This window comes from Bos indicus x Bos taurus, chromosome 12 (genome assembly GCF_003369695.1).
Source record: "Bos indicus x Bos taurus breed Angus x Brahman F1 hybrid chromosome 12, Bos_hybrid_MaternalHap_v2.0, whole genome shotgun sequence".
Classification (NCBI taxonomy): domain Eukaryota; kingdom Metazoa; phylum Chordata; class Mammalia; order Artiodactyla; family Bovidae; genus Bos; species Bos indicus x Bos taurus.
The window spans coordinates 73,953,271-73,973,777 of record NC_040087.1 but is presented as its reverse complement, the minus strand read 5'-3'; the positions used below and the strand labels follow the sequence as shown (position 1 = coordinate 73,973,777).

The window sequence follows — 20,507 nt, the reverse complement described above, 5'->3', positions numbered from 1 at the left end:
GCCTTCATTTCTCTCTCTCATGAGAATGATTAGACAGAGCACCATGGTAAAGAAAAGAGACTGAGGGTTTGGTTTCATATCCAATTGTCTGATTTCTATGGAGCCCAAACAGTTAGTTCTCTCACCTAGAAGCACTTCTATGGGAGCAATTCAACAATTGGAAAAAAAATGGTAATGCCAGAAGAAGTAGGACAATAAACTCTCCCTTTAACCAACATAAGGCACCATCCACCTTGGCGGGGATAAGAAATTACCATTAAGATTCCAACACTTTTTCCTTTCACACCGTTGAAAAATACCATTAGAAGGAAAATTAAAGAAGGAAAGGAAGGTATGCACTGAAGGATGCACATTTACCTTCCAGTTAGATCAGGCCGAGGGGCTTTCTGAGAGGTTCCCAACTGCGGGCGTGAAATCGTCAAACAGTAGGTGTTTGCTGCTGTGTATTTAGGAGAAGTACAAATGGGTATCTGGGCAGAGAGGGCATCCCATTGGGCATTTGGCAGAGACGGATGGCAGATTGAGGAGGGCTCAGCAAAAGGCGGAGGGAGAGACCAGCAGGGTGATGAGGACACGTTTGAAAAAATGCATCTCCCAAATAGAAAAATTTTAGTCTCGGCCAGTAAACAATGGGAAGGAATTTTACGAGTGCCCTGGAAACAAGGAATCTTCTTCAGTTCTGTGTAACTAAGAATAGAGGTAACTGGAGTTTGAGAACATAGTTGCTGAATTTTGAGTAATTACTCTGAGAGATGTTAGTAGAACTTGCTGCAATTTCTATTAAATATAATAATGGAAGGAATCATTGGGACTAACAGAGACACACAGAGAGACTGCTGGTACTGAACTATCAAAGCAGAAGAGAAAACTGAACTGGAGACACATCCTTCAGCCACATGTGATGAAACTTTCTTCCGTTTCTTGTTGAAGAGAGTAGAGTTAAGAGAGACCTACCCTGTAACATTTGATTTTGATGAATCTGCATTCGTGCTTGGTAATTGTATGTACTTCCATTTTGCAGTAGTGAAAAATCAGCCGTTTTTACTGACGCTGTAAACTTCTTGAACTTAATTATTCTCCAAATATGGAAATTGACACACTACACTTGGTGGAACTTGCAAGGGATCTTTTTACTTTTCTTTTGTTTTTGGCTGTTAGCAGTGGAGAAGGAAATGGCAACCCACTCCAGTGTTCTTGCCTGGAGAATCCCAGGGTGGGGGAGCCTGGTGGGCTGCCGTCTATGGGGTCACACAGAGTTGGACACGACTGAAGTGACTTAGCAACAGCAACAGCAATGCGCGTAAGAGACACAGGTTCGATCCCTGGATCAGGAAGATCCCCTGGAGAAGGAAATGGCAACCCACTCCAGTATTCTTGCCTGGACAATCCCAGGGACAGAGGAGCCTGGCAGGCTGAAGTCCATGGGGTCACAAAGAGTCAGACACAAATGAGCAAACATGCACACACCTGTGCCAGCACGCATTCCTTGTCACGAGATCAACCCAGTTTCCTTGCCAAGATGAAATACACAATGGAAGGGAGTAATTCTCCAGAGTGAATTCAACATACTTTTGGAATTCTGATTAACCTGGATTAACTGAGTGATGCCTCTCCTCCTCTTGCTCCATTGGTTTCCGTCATTCTCATCAGTGGTCTTCCACCTATCAGCAAAATGGCCTGTATGTCACAAGGCAGACTCTAATCTGATAGTGGGAGCAAGGAGAGGAAAGAGAAGGAGCTCAGATAACACATTTAATACATGCGTAACATCACAAAGAAGGAACACTGAGGAACAGTTGCAATTCTTGTTTCCATAACTCGACTTTGGGTCGTAGCTGAGTTTTCGAGACATCCTTCTTCCCTCTACTTCAATTTCTGTTTGACTAGAGTCCCCTGCTATGCATATGCTTCTGAGTCCTAGATGGACCTCTCTGTTTAGGTAGCATGAGTCATCCAATGGACATGATCTTACAAGACAGCATGAGTTCCCTTCATACCTCTTCTTTCCGTCTTTGAGTGGCAGCGCCTTATTGTTATTTGAGAGTGAGGATCAAACAAGCCAACCTGAATGCTAATCCTTCTTTTGCTTGCTTGTCCAGTGGTATGGTGAAAAACCAGGTTACAAGGAAGTTGCTACTCCTTTGCAACCATCTTGTGTCCCCTGATGGAACTAGAACTCCCTCGGATACTAAAATCTCTCAGACTAGCACATCTGAGTTACAGGGGCAGGAAACAAAACTTTCCTGAGTATCTCATTGGATCCAGCCATGAGAGAGGTCACCTTCATGGGGGCTGTGTCCTCTGTTTACTGAGGACATGGCAAAGTCTATACTTGTTCCAAAGCAACAATTTCTTTAGTAGCAAAATTACCTAGGGCTTCCCTGGTGGTGCCGTGGTTAAGGACCTGTCTTGTGTTGCAAGGAACACCAGTTGGATCTCTGGCCTGGGAAGATCCTACATGCCACGGGGCAACTAAGCCCACTCTCCACAACTACTGAACCCGTGCTTACCGAGCCCACGTGCCTAGAGTCTGTGCTCCCCAACTAGAGACGTCAATGCAATGAGAAGCCTATGAACTGCAACTAGAGGGGAGCCCCTGTTTGCTGCAGGTAGAGAAAGCCCATGTGTAGCAATGAAGACCTGGTACAGTCAATAAATAAACCTTAAAAAAAGTACCTAAAACTTTTGGGGTGAAAACAACCTGGATTTCAGGAGTACTGTAAATTCTATTCTTTTTCTTATTTCATCCATTATACTTCCCTATCTATGAGTTTGATTCTATCAGATTAGAGGAAAACAGCATCTCATTTAAAATACCTCACTCGTTGTTTGCATCATCTACTCAGTAAACATGTACAGAGCTGTGTCCCTACACTTAAAGTAGACATCCTAATCCCGGAAACTGTGAACACATTAGTGTACCTTGTATGAGAAATAGGATTTTATGGATATGATTAAATTAAGAATCTTGTGATGGGGACTTTTTCCTGGATTATCTGGATGGGCTCAAGGCACCCACTAGGATCCTTACAAGTGGGAGGCCAGAGGGTGAGACTCATAGGAGAAACGACAATAGGAGCAGAGGTCAGAGAGAGAAAGAGAGTGTGGTGGAAAGAGAGAGAAACAGATGCAGAAATCAGACCAGAGCAGAGACACAGAGATGTGGAGATGGTCCGCTGCTGGCTTTCAAGATTGAGGAAGGAGCTACAAACCAAGGAATGCAGAATGTAGGTAGCGTCTTGAAGCTGGAAAGACAAAAGAACATTTCTCCCTATGAGTTGACAGCTTGCTTTGAGCCAACACCTTGATTTGTCCAAGCAAAGCCTGTGTTGGGCCTCTGACCTTCATTTTGTATTTCTGACCTCTAGAACTGTAAAATAATAGACATATTGTTTTAAGCTACTAATAGTTTGGACAACTTGTTATAGCAACGATAGGAAACTGACATACCTCTAACCACATCATTTGTAACTACCAACTCAGATAATTCTTCTATCCTCCAGAACTATCTAGCTAGCTAACCTAATAATCTTCGCTTAGCTGTCTCAAACACAACTCAAGCTCAAAAACTCAGGATCTTCTCACAAAAACTTGATTCTCCTCCAGTTTCCTTATTATCTTTGATTGCTACCATCAATGACTCAACTGTTCAAGTAGAATTTTTGATGCTTTTCCCTCATCACCCGTAACCAAATATGACGGAGTCTTGTTGATTTTACCACCTAAGCTGTTTCAATTCCATCTCTCCATCTCCACCATCACACTTTATTCTGACTACCATTGTCTTTCTTTGCGCCATTCTTAACTGGGGTGCTCTCATCCACATCTTATGCATTCTCTGTACTTGATCCAAACTCATTTTTTATGGAAATCTGATCACAATTATTCTATGCTGCAAAGAATTCAATGTTTTTCCACTAGCCTTGAAAAAGACAAAAGTTCTCACGCTGAATAAAAGGCGGTGTGTTACATGGCCCCGGCATCTTTCTCCAGCTGCATCTTCAGCCACTGTTTCCTTGGCTCTGTCTTCTCTAGGCATTCTAGACTTCTTTTTTTCTCTCTCTGAAATACCATGTTCCTTTCTAACTTAGGCTGTCATGCATAGTGTTTGCCTGGACAAGTAGAAACTGGATTCTCTGGTCCAGGCAGCAGTCTCAGAAGATGGGGTTGGGCAGAGGGTGAGCAAAAGGCCCAGAGATTCAGGGCATAGTTCAAGGGAACCTGGTAACCATATGTCTGAAGGAGCCAGCAGATCTGGAAACAAGGAGAAGACATTCCGTTGAAGGGTCAGTCCAGAGAGGAACCTAGAAACTGGCCTGGAAGCGGAGTCTACAGGTATTGAGAGGAGTTTTCCGAGCACATTGGCATGCCAAATAGAAAAAGCAGACGCTCTGGAGGGATGAGAAGATAAGGAGTGACCAGAGGGGCACAAAGAGCAAGAGAAACTGTGGTATGTAAGACAGAAAGAGAAGTCAGCTAACATCGTCAAACAAGGAAACCGTATTCATGGGGTTGAACAAGAGGCCAGTAAGAAAGGGAGGGGAATAATTAAGTGGCTGGTGAGAAATGCATACGGTGAGGAAAATCACCACTAAAGAAGCTGGCCTGTGAAGAAAAAGAAATGGAGCAGAAAGTTGACAAAAATGTGTCAAGGGAGGTTTATGGTGTTCTTTGTTTTAAGATGGGAGGGGCTGGTATACGCCTAAATGTCTGTGAATTACTCATTGCTTTTACTTATTGTGTAAGTGATTAGATCTAAATTTTATATACAATTATACATATATATATATTCAAAGCAATACATGTTCAAAGTTTTAAAAAGTCAAATGGCTCAAAAGCTAATAAAAATACCTATATTTCCCCTGTCTCAACCTTCCATCTCCAAGACTTACTTCCTAGAAACAGGCTTAATGCTTTTAGCTGTTTATGTTGATATGTGCCATTGTGTTTCTGGTTAATGTTCGTTTTGGACATTCCTATTGACTCTCTACCATGAAAGATGAGGTAGGTACCCATATCATATTTCCTTTCCCCAATTTCCCCAAAATGGTTATATAACAATTTTTATTAGATAAAAATATTTATTTTTATCTAAATAAATATTCAGGGTTTACTGTATAATTATTACTCATGTTGAGCTACAAAGTGCACTATTTTTGCTTTTTCTATCTTGCACAGTTTCTTTGTCATTAAATTTCTCTGTGCTCTCATTAATTCTTCCCCAGCCTCTCCAAGAGAATTCTGTGTTCCTGTTAGTATACTCAAACACGTAAATAAATCAGGTCCATTTTCATAGCTGTTAATGTTATTGAGGCCTCTCTTACTGTCGACATCTATTCTTCTGCCTCAGTCCGTCCTAGCTGCTCTCTCTTTATGCCTAAGGGCTGTCATCCTGGCATTTTCTTTGCGAAAATCCCATGGACTAGCTCCCACAGCCTCTTTCTCTGTCAGAGTCCTTGTTTCCTAGATTCTATGTCTTTGGCTTTCTTGGTTTACTCTATCATTCTGGCAGCGCAAGTTCTCCAGGATCTTCCTAAGAGCCAATGCACAGGAGGTAAATTTTTGAGATTTCAAGTGTCTGGAAATGGGAGTAATCTATGGTCATACTTAATAATTCGTCTTGGAGAATTCTAGGTGCAAAATCATTTTCCACCAGAATTTGAAGATACTGTTCCATTTTCTTCTAGTTCTTACTATTGTAAATGGGAATGTCTGATGCCATTCCAATTCTTGATCCTTAATAGAGGACACATTTTGTCTTTATGGAAGTTTTTGAGATTTTCTTCTTAACCTTAGTAAACAAGTTGAATGATAATGTGTCTTGTTTATGTTTCCAGTCATTGTATTCTTGTAGGAATTCTGTACAAGCACAGTTTTTTACTTGTAGAAAAATATTTCTGTTTCTTGATAACTTTCTTCTCTTCTTTCTGTCTCCTGTTCCTGAAACATTGAACCTAATGAATGGACCCCCTATTTTCCTATTTTTTCTTTTCTATTTGCCTTTTATTTTTCACCTTTTTGTGTTACTTTATCTTAAACTTATCCTCCAAGCTTCTATAGAGTTACTGATTTGTATTTTAGAATATAGTGTTTTAGAAATAATGACTTCTAAATTTGAAAAGTTTCTAGTTATTCTTCAGATCTTCCATTTTGATGGTATCCTGTTGTTTTTTCATGGCTGCAATAGCTTCTCTAATTTCTTTTGTAAGGATACTATATGTTTTTATTCTTTTACTCCCTGCTTCATATCCATCTCCCAAAGTTTGTTTTTCCTTTATTGTTTGTTTTGTATCTGCCTCTCAAGTTAGTCAGTTTCCTCTGGAGATTTGACTCTTGTTTATTTTCAATATTTATTAATTGCTGTTGTTCTGTTGCTCAGTCGTATCCGACCCTTTGCGACCCCACGGACTGCAGCACACCAGGCTTCCCTGTGCCTCACCATCTCCTGGAGCTTGCCCAAACTCATGTCCCAGCATCAGTCCTTCCAATGAATATTCAGGACTGATTTCCTTTAGAATTGACTGGTGTGATCCCCTTGCAGTCCAAGGGACTCTCAGGAGTCTTCTCCAACACCACAGTTCAACACCACAGTTCAAAAGCATCAATTCTTTGATGCTCTCCAAAAGAATTGTTCACTCCTGTTAGTATATTAAACGTATTAATTGCTGATTATTATTTATAGGCTCATATTCTTATTCAGGTATAAAAACTTAAATACCTCAAAAGAGCTGGATCTCCTGCAGTGGAAAACTGGATCTACAGATCTCCTGTAGATCTCCTAGCTACTTCTGTAGTGGTAAATGTAGTTCATTACAGAATAATCCCGTATAAGATATAACCAAAAACATACAGCAATATATATAAAACATCTGATGAGAGGTATCACAAGGCTACTAAGTCATCTAGGACTTGAGGGGCCAAGATCTGTGAAAGAAGGGGAATATTTTGAGGTGGGTCTTGCATTCTTTGGGACTTTTCCCCTCAGAACATTTGCAAATCCTTATGCAGCACAAGCTGATCTTCCTAAAAATGCTGTTTACTTTCTTTCCAGTGCATTCCTGATGGCCTCGGTGACTATTGTATCCCCTGGGCCCTCGTGAGGAGACTAATCCCCAAGAGGGAGTTGGGGCCTCTTGTAGTCTATCTGCTCCAACAGGCCTATCTTTCTCCACCTTTTATGCCTTCCTCCGCCACCTGCCAACCTCTGCCACCCTTTTCTCCTTTTGCTTTTAATCTTTCTCAAAATCAGGGTCTTTTCCAATGAGTCCTGCTGAGGATGAGATGGTGGGATAGCATCACTAATTCATGGACTTGATATACTCAATCTTTTCTCTCAACTCACAGATCCCTGGCAACCAGCCTGGGGTCTTTAGAAAGGAGACTATAACATTTGATGATCATATTATGGACAGCACTGGATATGAACCTGGGCAAACTCCGGGAGATAGTGAAGGACAGGGAGGCCTGGCAGGTTGCAATCCATAGGGTTGCAAAGATTTGGACACAACTTAGCAACTGAGTAATAACAACAACCATCTGCCAGAGAAATCCAGGCATTTCAGTTTTTCTCCGTGCAGGGCAAGCATGTACAGGCTTTGTCTAATAGTGAGTCTGCTTCAAGCCACAGAATCCTAGACAGAGTATTTAATTCCATTTTCTGAGAAAGAGCCCCCAAATCAGTGTATTCTCACCTACCCAACTTTATATTCTGGCACCCTTGATCAGTCGCTCTCAAATCTAATCCCAGGGGTGCCCTGCTAGATCCTCCTAGTCTGTGCCAGCTAATTCTTCCAGCTTCTGTAGTGACTAATCTCTTTCCTCCCTTATCAACCCCAGTACATTCCCAGCAAGGTTACACTGGGCTTTAGCATCTAGTCATTCTTTGATGGCCACAGGTGTTTTCTCAACAGAAAAATGGTATAGTCTCCTTTCTAACGCCCCAAGTCTGGTTGCCAATGATCTGTGAGTTGAGGAGAGAAAGGACTGAGAATATCATGATCAGTTTCTGGACTTGCACTGAATCCTCTTGTTTTCAAGGTGAGTGAGTCATCACCTCTTTCCCCTGGTTGCTGTGTTTCTGAGCCCGGAGAGTCTCTGCTTCAAAAGATGTTCCAAAAAACAATCCTTCTAATACTGAGCAAGGGAAGGGTGATTAATCGGTTGCAAAGTGGATAGTGAGATTTAGGAGTCTGCATCTTATATAACCAATCCTGCTTTCAACCATACCTTCATCAACCTGCCTTTTGAGGTATGGTGCCTCACGCCTCCAGTCTCTTAAGTGTGTGCTGGGGTTTATGGCACACATCAACCTGCTTCTCTTGAGCATTTCTCTACGTACATGGAGACAGCTTTCAGCCATTTTTCCTTTGCCAAGTCAACGGGCAATTCATACACCCTCTTTCCAGCTTCAAAACTTGGTTGATGTTTTATCATCACCCGTTGTAGATTTCTGTCCTGTTTCTCTTTGTCCCAGTGGATCTGCACCATTTGTGTTGCTTTATTCTTATGGATTCAGGGACGGAAGTAGAGGCAAAGAAAATAGGAAACCTACTTTCTTTACATAGAAGCTCTGAGATTGGAGGATGTGTACATTCTGTTGGGACTTCTCAGTCGAGAATTCAGGAGGGGAGAGGGATAATCAATGATCTGAGGGCCTCCAGAGGAAGGGAAAGATGGGATCTGGAGACGAATACATTTAATCCTGAGAGGGACCAACTCTTTCATGTGGTCAGAAGAAAATCCGAAAGGACTGGGTGCAGACAGGGGTAGCTCTGTGGTTGTAGATTGAGATTTGAGGCTGTTTCCCCTGAATGCCCTCCGGTCTGTTTCCTCTTAGAAACCTACATCTCTCATGTCCCCTGCCCACCTGCCAGTATCACTCCAGGAGCAGCTTAGATTCGTCACATCTCCACTCTATCTAAGAGAAATCTCTCTTTCCTATGTGTTTTATACGTAATGTGTGTGTATGTTCAGTCGCTTCAGTCAAGTCTGATTCTTTGTGACGCTATGGACTGTAGCTGGCCAGGCTCCTCTGTTGATGGAATTCTCTAGGCAAGAATTCTGGAGTAGATTGCCATTTCCTTCTCCCAGCCTAGGGATTGAAACTGTGTCTCCTGTGTCTCCTGCACTGGCAGGCGGATTCTTTACCCACTGAGCCACTTGGGAAGCCCCTTTAGATATAATCAGATCAGGGAAAAACAAACACAAAAAAATTTAAAGGCACTGCGTGGAAAGCCCAGGTGTACAAAAGCATGCAGCATTTGGCCCTTGCCTTTAGAGAATTTAAAACTGGTGAGAGGAACTTCTCTGGTGGTCCCATGGTTGAGACTTTGCTTTCCAATGCAGGGGATGAAGGTTCGATCCCTGGTTGGGGAACTAAGATCCATGTGACTTGTGGGCAAAAAATAAAAAAAATAAAACAGAAACAATATTGTACCACATTCAACAAAGACTTTAGAAACTGTCCACATCAAAAAAAAAATCTTAAAAAAAAAATAAAACTAGTGAGGTAGATGATATAGAAAGGTTGTTTTCACATAATGTGGCAAATTTTCATGGCATGGGGATATAGGAATGCTATGGAAACACAGAGAGGGACCTCTGAGTCAACTTGGGGACCAGGCAAGATCCCCAGAGGAAATGAGGCCTCAGCTAAGCCTTGGATGATACTAAGTCAGCCAGACAAAGCGGAGAGGGGCAGACATTCCAGAAACAGGGGTTAGAACAGCCAGTGTGCAGTGGTGAAGAATATTTATCTGGCTGCATGGCGGAAACTATGACCAAAGTGGTAAGTGGGAGGTTGAGGGATGCCAGAAAGTGCAAGGCCAGACCATAGGGTCCTCTGGTACCGATTCAAGGAATTAAAGAAATGTGCCATGGTCTGACTTGGATATTGATACAGTTTGATTGGAGAAGGAATTGGCAACCCACTCCAGTGTTCTTGCCTGGAGAATTCCATGGACAGAGGAGCCGCGAGGGCTACAGTCCATGCGATTGCAGAGTCGGACACGACTGAGCGACTAAGCAACAACAACAACAACAGTTTGATTAGGCTGTAAGGACTAAGGAGAACTCAAGGCAGGCTGGCAATTGGCAATGAGAGCCTGAACCAGGTGGGTGAGATCAGGAATTGAGGAGAATAAGGGCAGCAATCGCAGCCAGAAGACCAGACTGGAATCGCTGCTCTGCCAATGACTTCTGCATTATGTCATTCAGCCTCATTCCTATGGACCGGAACCATACTCTCTGCCCTGTGATTAATTCTGGGCTCTAGAGAGGTTGAGTCGGTGAAGAGCCTGTCATGCTCCTTGGCACATAAGCTGCGGTTTCACCCCCTTTCTTCATTCCATGTTTTTAAGTAACCTCCAGTATTCCCTTGCTTTGGGGAGCTATTTGAGGCCAATTGGCATGACAAGTAAACATGCTCTGGGGACCCTCATGCTTTAAACTAGCGTGCACCACGGTCCATGCATCCTCTGTGATAACACTTTTATAGACTGGTGGGGGCACACGCACGCACACACACACACACACACCCCCCACATCCCTCTCCTCCTTCCTTTTTCTACCATATTCAGCATCTCAGGAAAGCTATGACAAATCTAGACAGTGTATTAGAAAGCAGAGATACCAATTTGCCTACAAAGGTGAGGATAGTTGAAGTTCTGTTTTTTTCAGAAACCATGTATGGATGTAGATGCATGTGTGTGCACGCTCAGTTGTGTCTGACTCTTTGCAACCCCATGGACTGTAGCCTGCCAGATTCCTCTGTCCATGGGATTTCCCAGGGAAGAATATTGGAGTGGGTTGGCATTTCCTACTCTAGGGGATCTTCCTGAAACAGGGATAAAACCTATGTCTCTTGTGTCTCCTGCATTGGCAGGCAGATTCTTTACCACTGGTGTCACTGAGAGTTGGACCATAAAGAAGACTGAGCACTTAAGAATCGAAGGCTGAGTGCTTAAGAATTGATTCTTTCAAATTGTGGTGGTGGAGAAGACTCTTGAGAGTCCCTTGGACTGCACGGAGATCAAGCCAATCAGTCCTAAAGGAAATTAACCCTGAATATTCATTGGAAGGTAGAGAAGGGAATGGCAACCCACTTCAGTATTATTGCCAAGAAGATCCCATGGACAGAGGAGCCTGGCAGGCTACAGTCCAGGGGGTCACAAAGAGTCGGACACAACTGAGTGAGTAACACACACACACATTCATTGAAAGGACTGATGCTGAAGCTCCAATACTTTGACTACCTGATGTGAAGAGTCGACTCATTGGAAAAGACCCCAGTGCTAGGAAAGATTGAAGGCAAAAGGAGAAGAGGGTGGCAGAGGATAAGATGGTTAGATAGCATCACTGCCTCAGTGGACATGAATTTGAGCAAATTCCAGGAGACCATGAAGGACAGGGGAGCTTGACGTGCTGCAGTTCATGGGATCACAAGGAGTCAGACATGACTTGGTGACTGAGCAGCAACTACAGCACCATCTCCCATGGCTCCTATTCTCCATTTGCTGGGCCAAGAATCCCGAAGAATTTTGGGAATTTTCAGAAAATTCGAGATGTATTAAAGATTCTGTGAAATGTATTTGAGCACCTAGCCTATGACATCCAACAAGAAAACACCTTGCCTCTGGGGAGTTTTGGAAGCACTGAGACAGTTGGAAGGCTTCTAGTCACACACTGACCTTCTGAATCATTTGTAGACAACATGTTCCAGGGCTCTAAATTGATGGCAGTGAGGTAACTAACAGGTGTCAGATGTGTTGTTTTATTTTGCCAATGGAATAGCGTGGCAATTTCATTTTTCATTCTCCTGGTATGTATGACTCTAGGAAAAATTGACAACAAATTCTCCTTTAACCACACTGTCTTTGTATATGTCAGGCTCCCTGATACCTAAGGAGCCTGAGCTCCTAAGCCACGTCTACTGGAAAATTCACCATCTCTTCCAGATTTGCTGCAGATTCCGGAATCCATCTTCCCACCGTGGGACAGGACTTGTCACAAATAGCTTGGATTTATGGATGCGCTTCTGCTGCAGAAATCGTTTCACCTTTTGAGGTAACCTTTACAGAATCATAAAATCAATCAGTTTTATTTGACATCCAAATCAGAGCTCTGCCCCAAATAAATTGCTCGCACTTTATGCAGAGAACAAAACAGAGACTAGGAGTGAGCCCAGGGCCAAGCGGAAGAGAGCACTGGAGTAACAGCAGGAGGATTTAGGGTTCACAGTTGGATAAGTGTCAGGCAGTGGCCTAAGCACCCTGGTCTAAATCTGTGATGCTGGGTTCCACCTGAATATGCTCTCCTCCTTCATCCTGGAAAGGACCAATGAGAATGAATTGCACACAGGTTGTTTCTTTTTTCCTATCCTGTTTGGCTTGGTGTCCAAGAAATCCGTGTAGATTTGTCTGGTGGGAAATCAGGGGATGGGGAGGGGGTGGTGCTGGAGGGGTGGGGAGGCAATTCTAGATGTATTCTCTGTTGGCAGAAGGGCTGTATTGGGCATGGTAAATTTTAAAGCTGTAAATGATTCATATGGTGAAGAAAGGGTTTTAAGTGTACAAATTGTGTGTGGGTGGAGGGTACAGTAGGTACACATGAATACATTTACATGGCATGAGAGAAATTTTTTACTCTTCTAGTGATTTTGCTAAATTCTCTCCAAAGGCATTTGTTAAGCTGAGAAGCTAATATCATGCAGTAGTTATCAGCAAAGCCTCTGCTACTAGCCTGTCGTATTTCAAATTCTGACTCTCTAAAGTTGCAAGCTGGGTGCAAGGATCTTTGGGCAAGATCCTTAAACACCGTAGGCTTTGGTTTCCCCAGCCTTATTCATGACTATTAAATGAGAAAATATATAAGCAATAATAGTGCCTGGCTCCTGATGAGTGCTGAGTGCTATGGATTTATTATTATTATAATTAGGTAGGAATGGTTGGCCACTTAAAAAATCTTAGAATTGGAGGGAAGAGGCAGTCCTGTAATGCTTCAGATCAGGCAAACCCACATTTGGGTTTCAGCATTTCCACTGTCCAGCGTTGGGCAAGTTCGTTACTCACTCCAGTGATACTTATGTCCTATTACTATTGCTGGGAGTTTTGAATGAGTGACTTCACTTTCACTTTTCACTTTCATGCATTGGAGAAGGAAATGGCAACCCACTCCAGTGTTCTTGCCTGGAGAATCCCAGGGACAGGGGAGCCTGGTGGGTTGCTGTCTATGGGGTCTCACAGAGTCGGACACGACTGAAGCGACTTAGCAGCAGCAGCAGCCCATGTATGGCACCTAGCATATTGACCAGTTCATAGTTGATGCTCAGTACACCAGAGTGACAATTGTTAGTATCATTCATGCATACACACATTTTAAATATCATCACAAAGCCGCATGCAACTTTTAACCATCTCCTAGTACATAGAATGCAATGGCACCCCACTCCAGTACTCTTGCCTGGAAAATCCCATGGATGGAGGAGCCTGGTAGGCTGCAGTCCGTGGGGTCGCTAAGAGTTGGACATGATTGAGCAACTTCACTTTCACTTTTTACTTTCATGCTTTGGAGAAGGAATGGCAACCCACTCTAGTGTTCTTGCCTGGAGAATCCCAGGGGCAGGAGAGCCTGGTGGGTTGACGTCTATGGGGTCACACAGAGTCGGACACGACTGAAGTGACTTAGCAGCAGCAGCAGTACATAGAATTTAGGTTGATCTTAGTGAATAAGGGCTTTCCTGGTGGCTCAGCTCGTAAAGAATCTGCCTGCAATACGAGAGACCTTGGTTCAATCCCTGGGTTGGAAAGATCCCCTGGGGAAGGGAACAGCTACCCACTCCAGTATTCTGGCCTGGAGAATTCCATGGACTGTATATAGTCCATGGAGTCGCAAAGAGTTGGACACGACTGAGTGACTTTCACTTTTTTTCACTTTAAGTGAGTGAGGAAATTGACATCCTAGTCACAGAAAATATCCCAAATGAAAGGGGGCAGGCTAACCCTATGATGCATAGTGTCAGAATGATTAGAATAACCACTGCTGAAATTAGGAGAACTTCAGCCTGGGAGTTATAATGATTTCGGTGGTTGATGTTAGGATGTGGTTGCAACGTAAGTAAAGAACAATCAGATACCTCTTATATTAGCGATCAGACTTCTTTTCCAAAATGTGTAAATTGAAGTCATTTCATTGGGATTAAAGTTGTGGAACTGAGTGCACCGTGTGAGTTCCATGCTGAAGGGCTGCGTCAACCAGGCAGCACTGTAGAGAAGCAAGCATCCAGAACACCACAAAGTCCACATCTAATTCCATCTCTCTGGTCCGCTAAGTCACTTCAGTCGTGTCTGACTCTGTGCGACCCCATAGACGGCAGCCCACCAGGCTCCCCCGTCCCTGGGATTCTCCAGGCAAGAACACTGGAGTGGGTTGCCATTTCCTTCTCGAATGCATAAAAGTGAAAAGTGAAAGTGAAGTCGCTCAGTCGTGTCCGACTCTTAGCGACCCCATGGACTGCAGCCCACCAGGCTCCTCTCATAGGATTTTCCAGGCAAGAGTACTGGAATGGGGTGCCATTGCCTTCTCCATTAATTCCATAGGGAGCACCTTTTAAGCCTATCCGCCGAATGAGGTTTGGGAAGAGTAGCCCCAGTCATAAATGAGAGGGCAAACTGAAGGAGCAGTGTGAAAGGAAGATGGATAGTCCTGTTATTAGACTTTCTCACTTGACCTTTCCACATATTCTGCTATAAACTTCAGGAAAAATGGAGAACTTTAAGTACAAAGGACAATTACATGGTCATTTTGCATTCATGATTTCCTTTAGAGACTCGAGAAACTTGCAAAAAACAGTAAAACATTTAGCTTTGGCCAGCTTGAGTTTTCTCAGACTCAACTGTAGCAGAACGAAAGCAGAAAAATCTTGTTTTTGCAAAATTTCCAACCTAATGTATCTCATGATGAGGACATTTGAGAAAGCACCCAAATATTAATAGGCAGACATGAAACCATCAGATTCTGTGTGCGTGTATATTTGTTTTGTTGTTCAGTTGCTAAGTCATGACCCCTTGGACTGCAGCACGCCAGGCTTCCCTGTCCATCACCAACTCCTGAAGCTTACTCAAACTCATGTCCATTAAACCGGTGATGCCATCCAACCATCTCATCCTCTGTCATCCCCTACTCCTCCTGCCTTCAATCTTTCCCAGCATCAAGGTTTTTTCAAATGAGTCAGTTCTTCACATCAGGTGGCCAAAGTATTGGAGTTTCAGCTTCAACATCAGTCCTTCCAATGAACACTCAGGGCTGATTTCCTTTAGGATGGACTGGTTGGATCTCCTTGCAGTCCAAGGGACTTTCAAGAGTCTTCTCCAACACCACAGTTCAAAAGCATCAATTCTTTGGTGCTCAGCTTTCTTTATAGTCCAACTCTCACATCCATACATGACTACTGGAGAAACCACAGCTTTGATTAGACAGACCTTTTTTGGCAAAGTAATGTCTATGCTTTTTAATATGCTGTTGGTCATAACTTTTCTTCCAAGGAGCAAGCGTCTTTTAATTTCATGGCTGCAGTCACCATCTGCAGTGATTTTAGAACCTCTCCCAAAGTAAAGTCTGACCCTGTTTCCATTGTTTCCCCATCTATTTGCCATGAAGTGATGGGACCAGATGCCATGATCTTAGTTTTCTGGATGTTGAGTTTTAAGCCAACTTTTTCACTCTCCTCTTTCACTTTGATCAAGAGGCTCTTTAGTTCTTCTTCTCTTTCTGCCCTAAGTGTGGTATCATCTGCATATCTCAGGTTATTGGTATTTCTCCCAGCAGTCTTGATTCCAGCATCATAGTTGACCCTTGAACAGTGCAGGGGTTGGGTTGCTGACCCCCACCCAGCATAGCTGAAAGTCTGCATGTAACTTTACAGTTGGCTCTCCATAAACTTGTTTGCATATTTACTGCTTCAATCAATTGTGGATCATATATTACTCTAGTATTATTTATTGGAAAAAAATCTGCCTCTAAGTGGACCTGCAGAGTTCAAATCTGTGTTACTCAAGGGTCAGCTGTATTCTGTTTATGATCAACTGTTGGGAAACAGGAATGAAGGGAAATGAAACCACCTGAGATGATTACCCTCTCTATTTCATTGAACAAAATTGTTTCTAATACTGTAAGCTCCCTACATAGAAACCTTCAAGTGGCAAACTTTCAAAGATGCGAACGTACCCCTGTTGTATTGTACTACTCTATTTTTCAAGGTACTGTATTATAAGATCAAAAATGGTTTCTTTATTTTTTGTTTGCTTTATGTATTACTTGTGTGGAAAGTATTGTAAACCTACTACATGATGGTACTATATAGCCGATCGTGTTAGTTGGGTACCTAGGCTAACGTTGTTGGACTTATGCACAAACTGGACTTAAAAACATGCTCTTGGAGCGGAACTCATTTGTATATAGGAGACTAACCATAATGGGACTTCCCTGGTGGCTCAGATGGTAAAAGCATCTGCCTACAATGAGGGGGACCTGGGTTTGATCCCTGGGTTGGGAAGATCCCCTGGAGAAGGAAATGACAGGCCACTGCCGTATTGTTGCCTGGAAAATCCCATGGAAAGAGGAGACTAGCAGGCTGCAGTCCATGGGGTCGCAAAGAGTCGGACACGACTGAGTGACTTCACTTTCACTTTTCAACCCTAATAACTACAAGAACATGGTTGTCAAGTAAGAGTTACCTGAAATTATGGCATATTGAACAATCTGGGATATAGTTCTGACAAATCATCTTTTGCCAAAATAGACATTTACAGGGGTACTACATGGAGGGTTGTTTGGGAAGAATCCAGAAATAAGAGATCGTGTGGCTGAAGGAAGAGTCAATAAGCTTGGTCTTTTAACGACGCAGCTTGACATCCAAGCTCCTGCGCTTTCAGTGTTGGGTGATTTAGGACAAATCCTTTCACCTATCAGAGCTTCAATAACCCCCTTTGTGAGAATGGGAAAAGCTCCCCAAGAGGCTTCTGGGAAATCTAAAGAGACAATGCGAGAGAAAGCACTTGGCATATTGCTGAAGTGCCGTTGCAATGTTATTTAGCTTATTGTTTCCGTGAAGAGTGACCTGGGAGTCCTTGAGAAAACACTGTACCGAGTATTGTTCTACATGAATGCTAATGGAAAATGGGGCTCTGAGCTGCATGTGTTGACATGATATTTGTAGGCCTGCCCTGTGCGTGTGCGTGCTCAGTCATGTCAGCTCTTTTCGACCCCATGGACTCAGCCCACCAGGCTTCTCTGTGCATGGGATTTTCCAGGCAAGAATACTGGAGTGGGTTGCCATTTCCTCCTCCAGGAGGTCTTCCTGACCTGGAAACTGAACCCACGTCTCTTGCGTCTCCAGCACTGGCAGGAAGATTCTTTACCACCACATAGGAAGCAAGTCCCTTGTTAGCCTTATTCAGTCTATAAAATACTTGTGATGTGCCTACTGTGTGCCACTGTTTAAGCACTGGGAATGCATCAGAAAATAAAACACGCAAAATTCTGGGCCCTTAGGGAGCTTACTTTCTAGTAGGGGAGGAGAAAAAGAAACAAAGTTAAAAATCATATAGAATATTAGAAAATGGAAAGTTCAACTAGTGTGGGGGAGTGGGGGAAGTAAGGTAGGAAATGGAGATGGAGATGGGGAATGCAATATTTATATAATACTTCCAGTCTCTTTCATTTACATAATATCTGTTTTTTTTCTTTATTGTTATTCTGCTGCTGCTAAGCTGCTAAGTCACTTCAGTCGTGTCTGACTCTGTGCGACCCCATAGACGGCAGCCCACCAGGCTCTCCTGTCCCTGGGATTCTCCAGCCAAGAACACTGGAGTGGGTTGCCATTTCCTTCTCCAATGCATTAAAGTAAAAAGTGAAAGTGAAGTCGCTCAGTCGTGTCCGACCCTCAGCGACCCCATGGACTACAGCCTACCAGGCTCCTCCCTCCATGGGATTTTCCAGGCAAGAGCACTGGAATGGGGTGCCATTCTAAGGAACCACAGGGAAATGAAAGTTAATTTGGGAATTATTTGTGTTTGATGAATTTTGGAGCTGTTCTTTTAAAATTTCTGGACCTTTTTTTTTTTTAAAGCGTACACCATCAACAATTTTGGAGCTTCGTTCCCCCCTGCCACAATGTATGCTACTGTGGCAAGAAATTAGTCAATTTAAAATTTGGTAAATACATAGGTTAAGGGACAAATAAAACAGACACTGTGGGGACGTGAGGCTTCCCTGGTAGCTCAGACAGTATGGAATCTGCCTACAATGCAGGAGGCTTGGGTTTGATTCCTGGCTTAGGACGATCCCCTGGAGAAGGAAATGGAAACCCACTCCAGTGTTCTTGCCTGGAGAACTCCAGGTACAGAGGAGCCTGGCAGGCTACAGTCCAAGGGGTCACAAAGGGCTCAACACGACTGAGCGACTAACACTTGGGGACATGATAGAAGCACTAATTCCTCAGACCTCATTTTCTATCTTCAAAATGGTCTCTACACATAGGAACATAAGGAACTTATGTAGAAGGAGAGGAAAGTGTTGCTCCCAAGGTCATGTCTATGATCCACATAGACTCCTACATATACCAGCTTTATGACTAAATATGAAATTCAACTACAATTGTCTAAATATGTTAAACAAACTAATTTATGAAAATACAAAATATAGTGAGTCTAACTGAAAACCATGAAATACAGACTGATTACAAAAAGAGTTCTTTCTCTAGGGTTTTTTTTTTTTGGTTTTGATTTGGTGTTTATATTTAATACTTTATTCCCTTTACTTTTTAGGTTTTCTATAAGAATTTCAACTTCCTGGTTTCCACTTCTGAGATCCACCTTTTAAAAAAGTAAATCATTAATTGATCTTCCGGTGTTTGGACCATGCCCATGGCAGCATTGTGGAGCATGTAGGTGAACGCTACAGTTTAGAGGCAATTCAGAAGCAATTCAATCAACTTATCTCTTTAAACACACTCCTACACCTCTGTGTACTCTCCTACACATGTTCTGTTTGATTTATTTTGTTATTTTGGTTATTAAGCTCAATTCTGGAGATTTCAAATTGAATGATTCTTTGCTATTTTATTCCATTAATTATTATTCTTAATATAGGAAGGTGAAAGTCTTAGTCACTCAGCCATGTCCGACTCTTTGTGACCCTATGGACTGTAGCCCGCCAGGCTCCTCTGTCCATGGGATTCTCCAGGCAAGAATACTGGAGTGGGTAGCCATTCCTTTTTCCAGGGGATCTTCCCGACCCAGGGATTGAACCCAGGTCTCCTACATTGCAGGCAGATTGTTTACCATCTGAGCCACCAGGGAAGCCCCCAGTAGGGAGGTAGTCACCTAATACTTTAATATTCATTTATTCATCAAGTCAACAAATATTATTGGGCATTTGCTCTGTGTTGGGTAGCATTCAAGGTATTTCTTTTACCTAAACTTTGTAATGAGAGCAGAGCCAGTCGGTAGATCTGGGTAGAGGAGGCCTCCAGGTTGTTGGGGTTCCCGCATCCTTGCATGTTGCAGAGTCAGAATTACCCAGAAGAGGAGAGAATTGAGGCGCATGATCGTCCTAAGTCTTATCTGCCTCTTGTTCACACCTGAAGCTAAGACAGAAATGAACAGCAGTCACTAGTGTAAGAGCATGAACTTGTTAATAGATTGTCTAAAAGGATTTTTTGAGTTCCTATGATTCATGTGCTGCCTGATAGTTTATTTAATAGGGGGAGGAAGCATCCTAAACAATTTATCTCCTAAGTTAAAAAATCACCGTGTCTGCCCCTAATATTGTCTTTTTTTTTTTTTTTTTTAAAGTTTCTTTAGAATAAAGCTTTATTTTTATTTCATTTCATATGGTCTATTGAATAGCCTTGTCACATCTGAGTGGTGTATTTTTAAAACTACTAACAATACATATATAGACCTATGATATGAAGTGTATATGGATATTTAAAATAGAGAAAAGCAGTAATTATTTAACTTAAAGAAATGACAGAGTTGTATAGTGCTTGCTATAAAGTAACAAACTATATCCAGTCATATCCAGAGACCATTATTTATTTATTTATTATTTTTTTTTTTTTCATGTTGATTGGTCTTTTATTTTTTTATTTTTTTTTAATATTTTAAATTTTATTTTATTTTTAAACTTTACATAATTGTATTAGTTTTGACAAATATCAAAATGAATCCACCACAGGTATACATGTGTTCCCCATCCTGAACCCTCCTCCCTCCTCCCTCCCCATACCATCCCTCTGGGTCGTCCCAGTGCACCAGCCCCAAGCATCCAGTATCGTGGATCGAACCCGATGAGGAATACCAACTTCATATTCAAAAGACAGTCATGCAATGTTTTCCCCATCCCCTCTAGGTTCCTAACAAACTGTGACTTGGTGTTTTCATGGCAACTATCTGCTACCATTAGAAAGGGTTTCTAACGATTTGTCATGAAATATTGGTAAGCAGTGG

The 20,507-nt window shown here is 42.6% G+C and overlaps 1 long non-coding RNA gene across 1 annotated transcript; it reads left to right on the top strand.

Annotated features, from left to right (window-relative positions):
* The first annotated feature begins 4,240 nt into the window (after nt 1-4,240).
* Nucleotides 4,241-19,185, top strand: LOC113902502. The gene is made up of 3 exons (XR_003513845.1): nt 4,241-4,450; nt 11,955-12,063; nt 18,822-19,185. It is a non-coding gene; the product is annotated as an uncharacterized LOC113902502 (long non-coding RNA).
* The last annotated feature ends 1,322 nt before the right edge of the window (nt 19,186-20,507 follow it).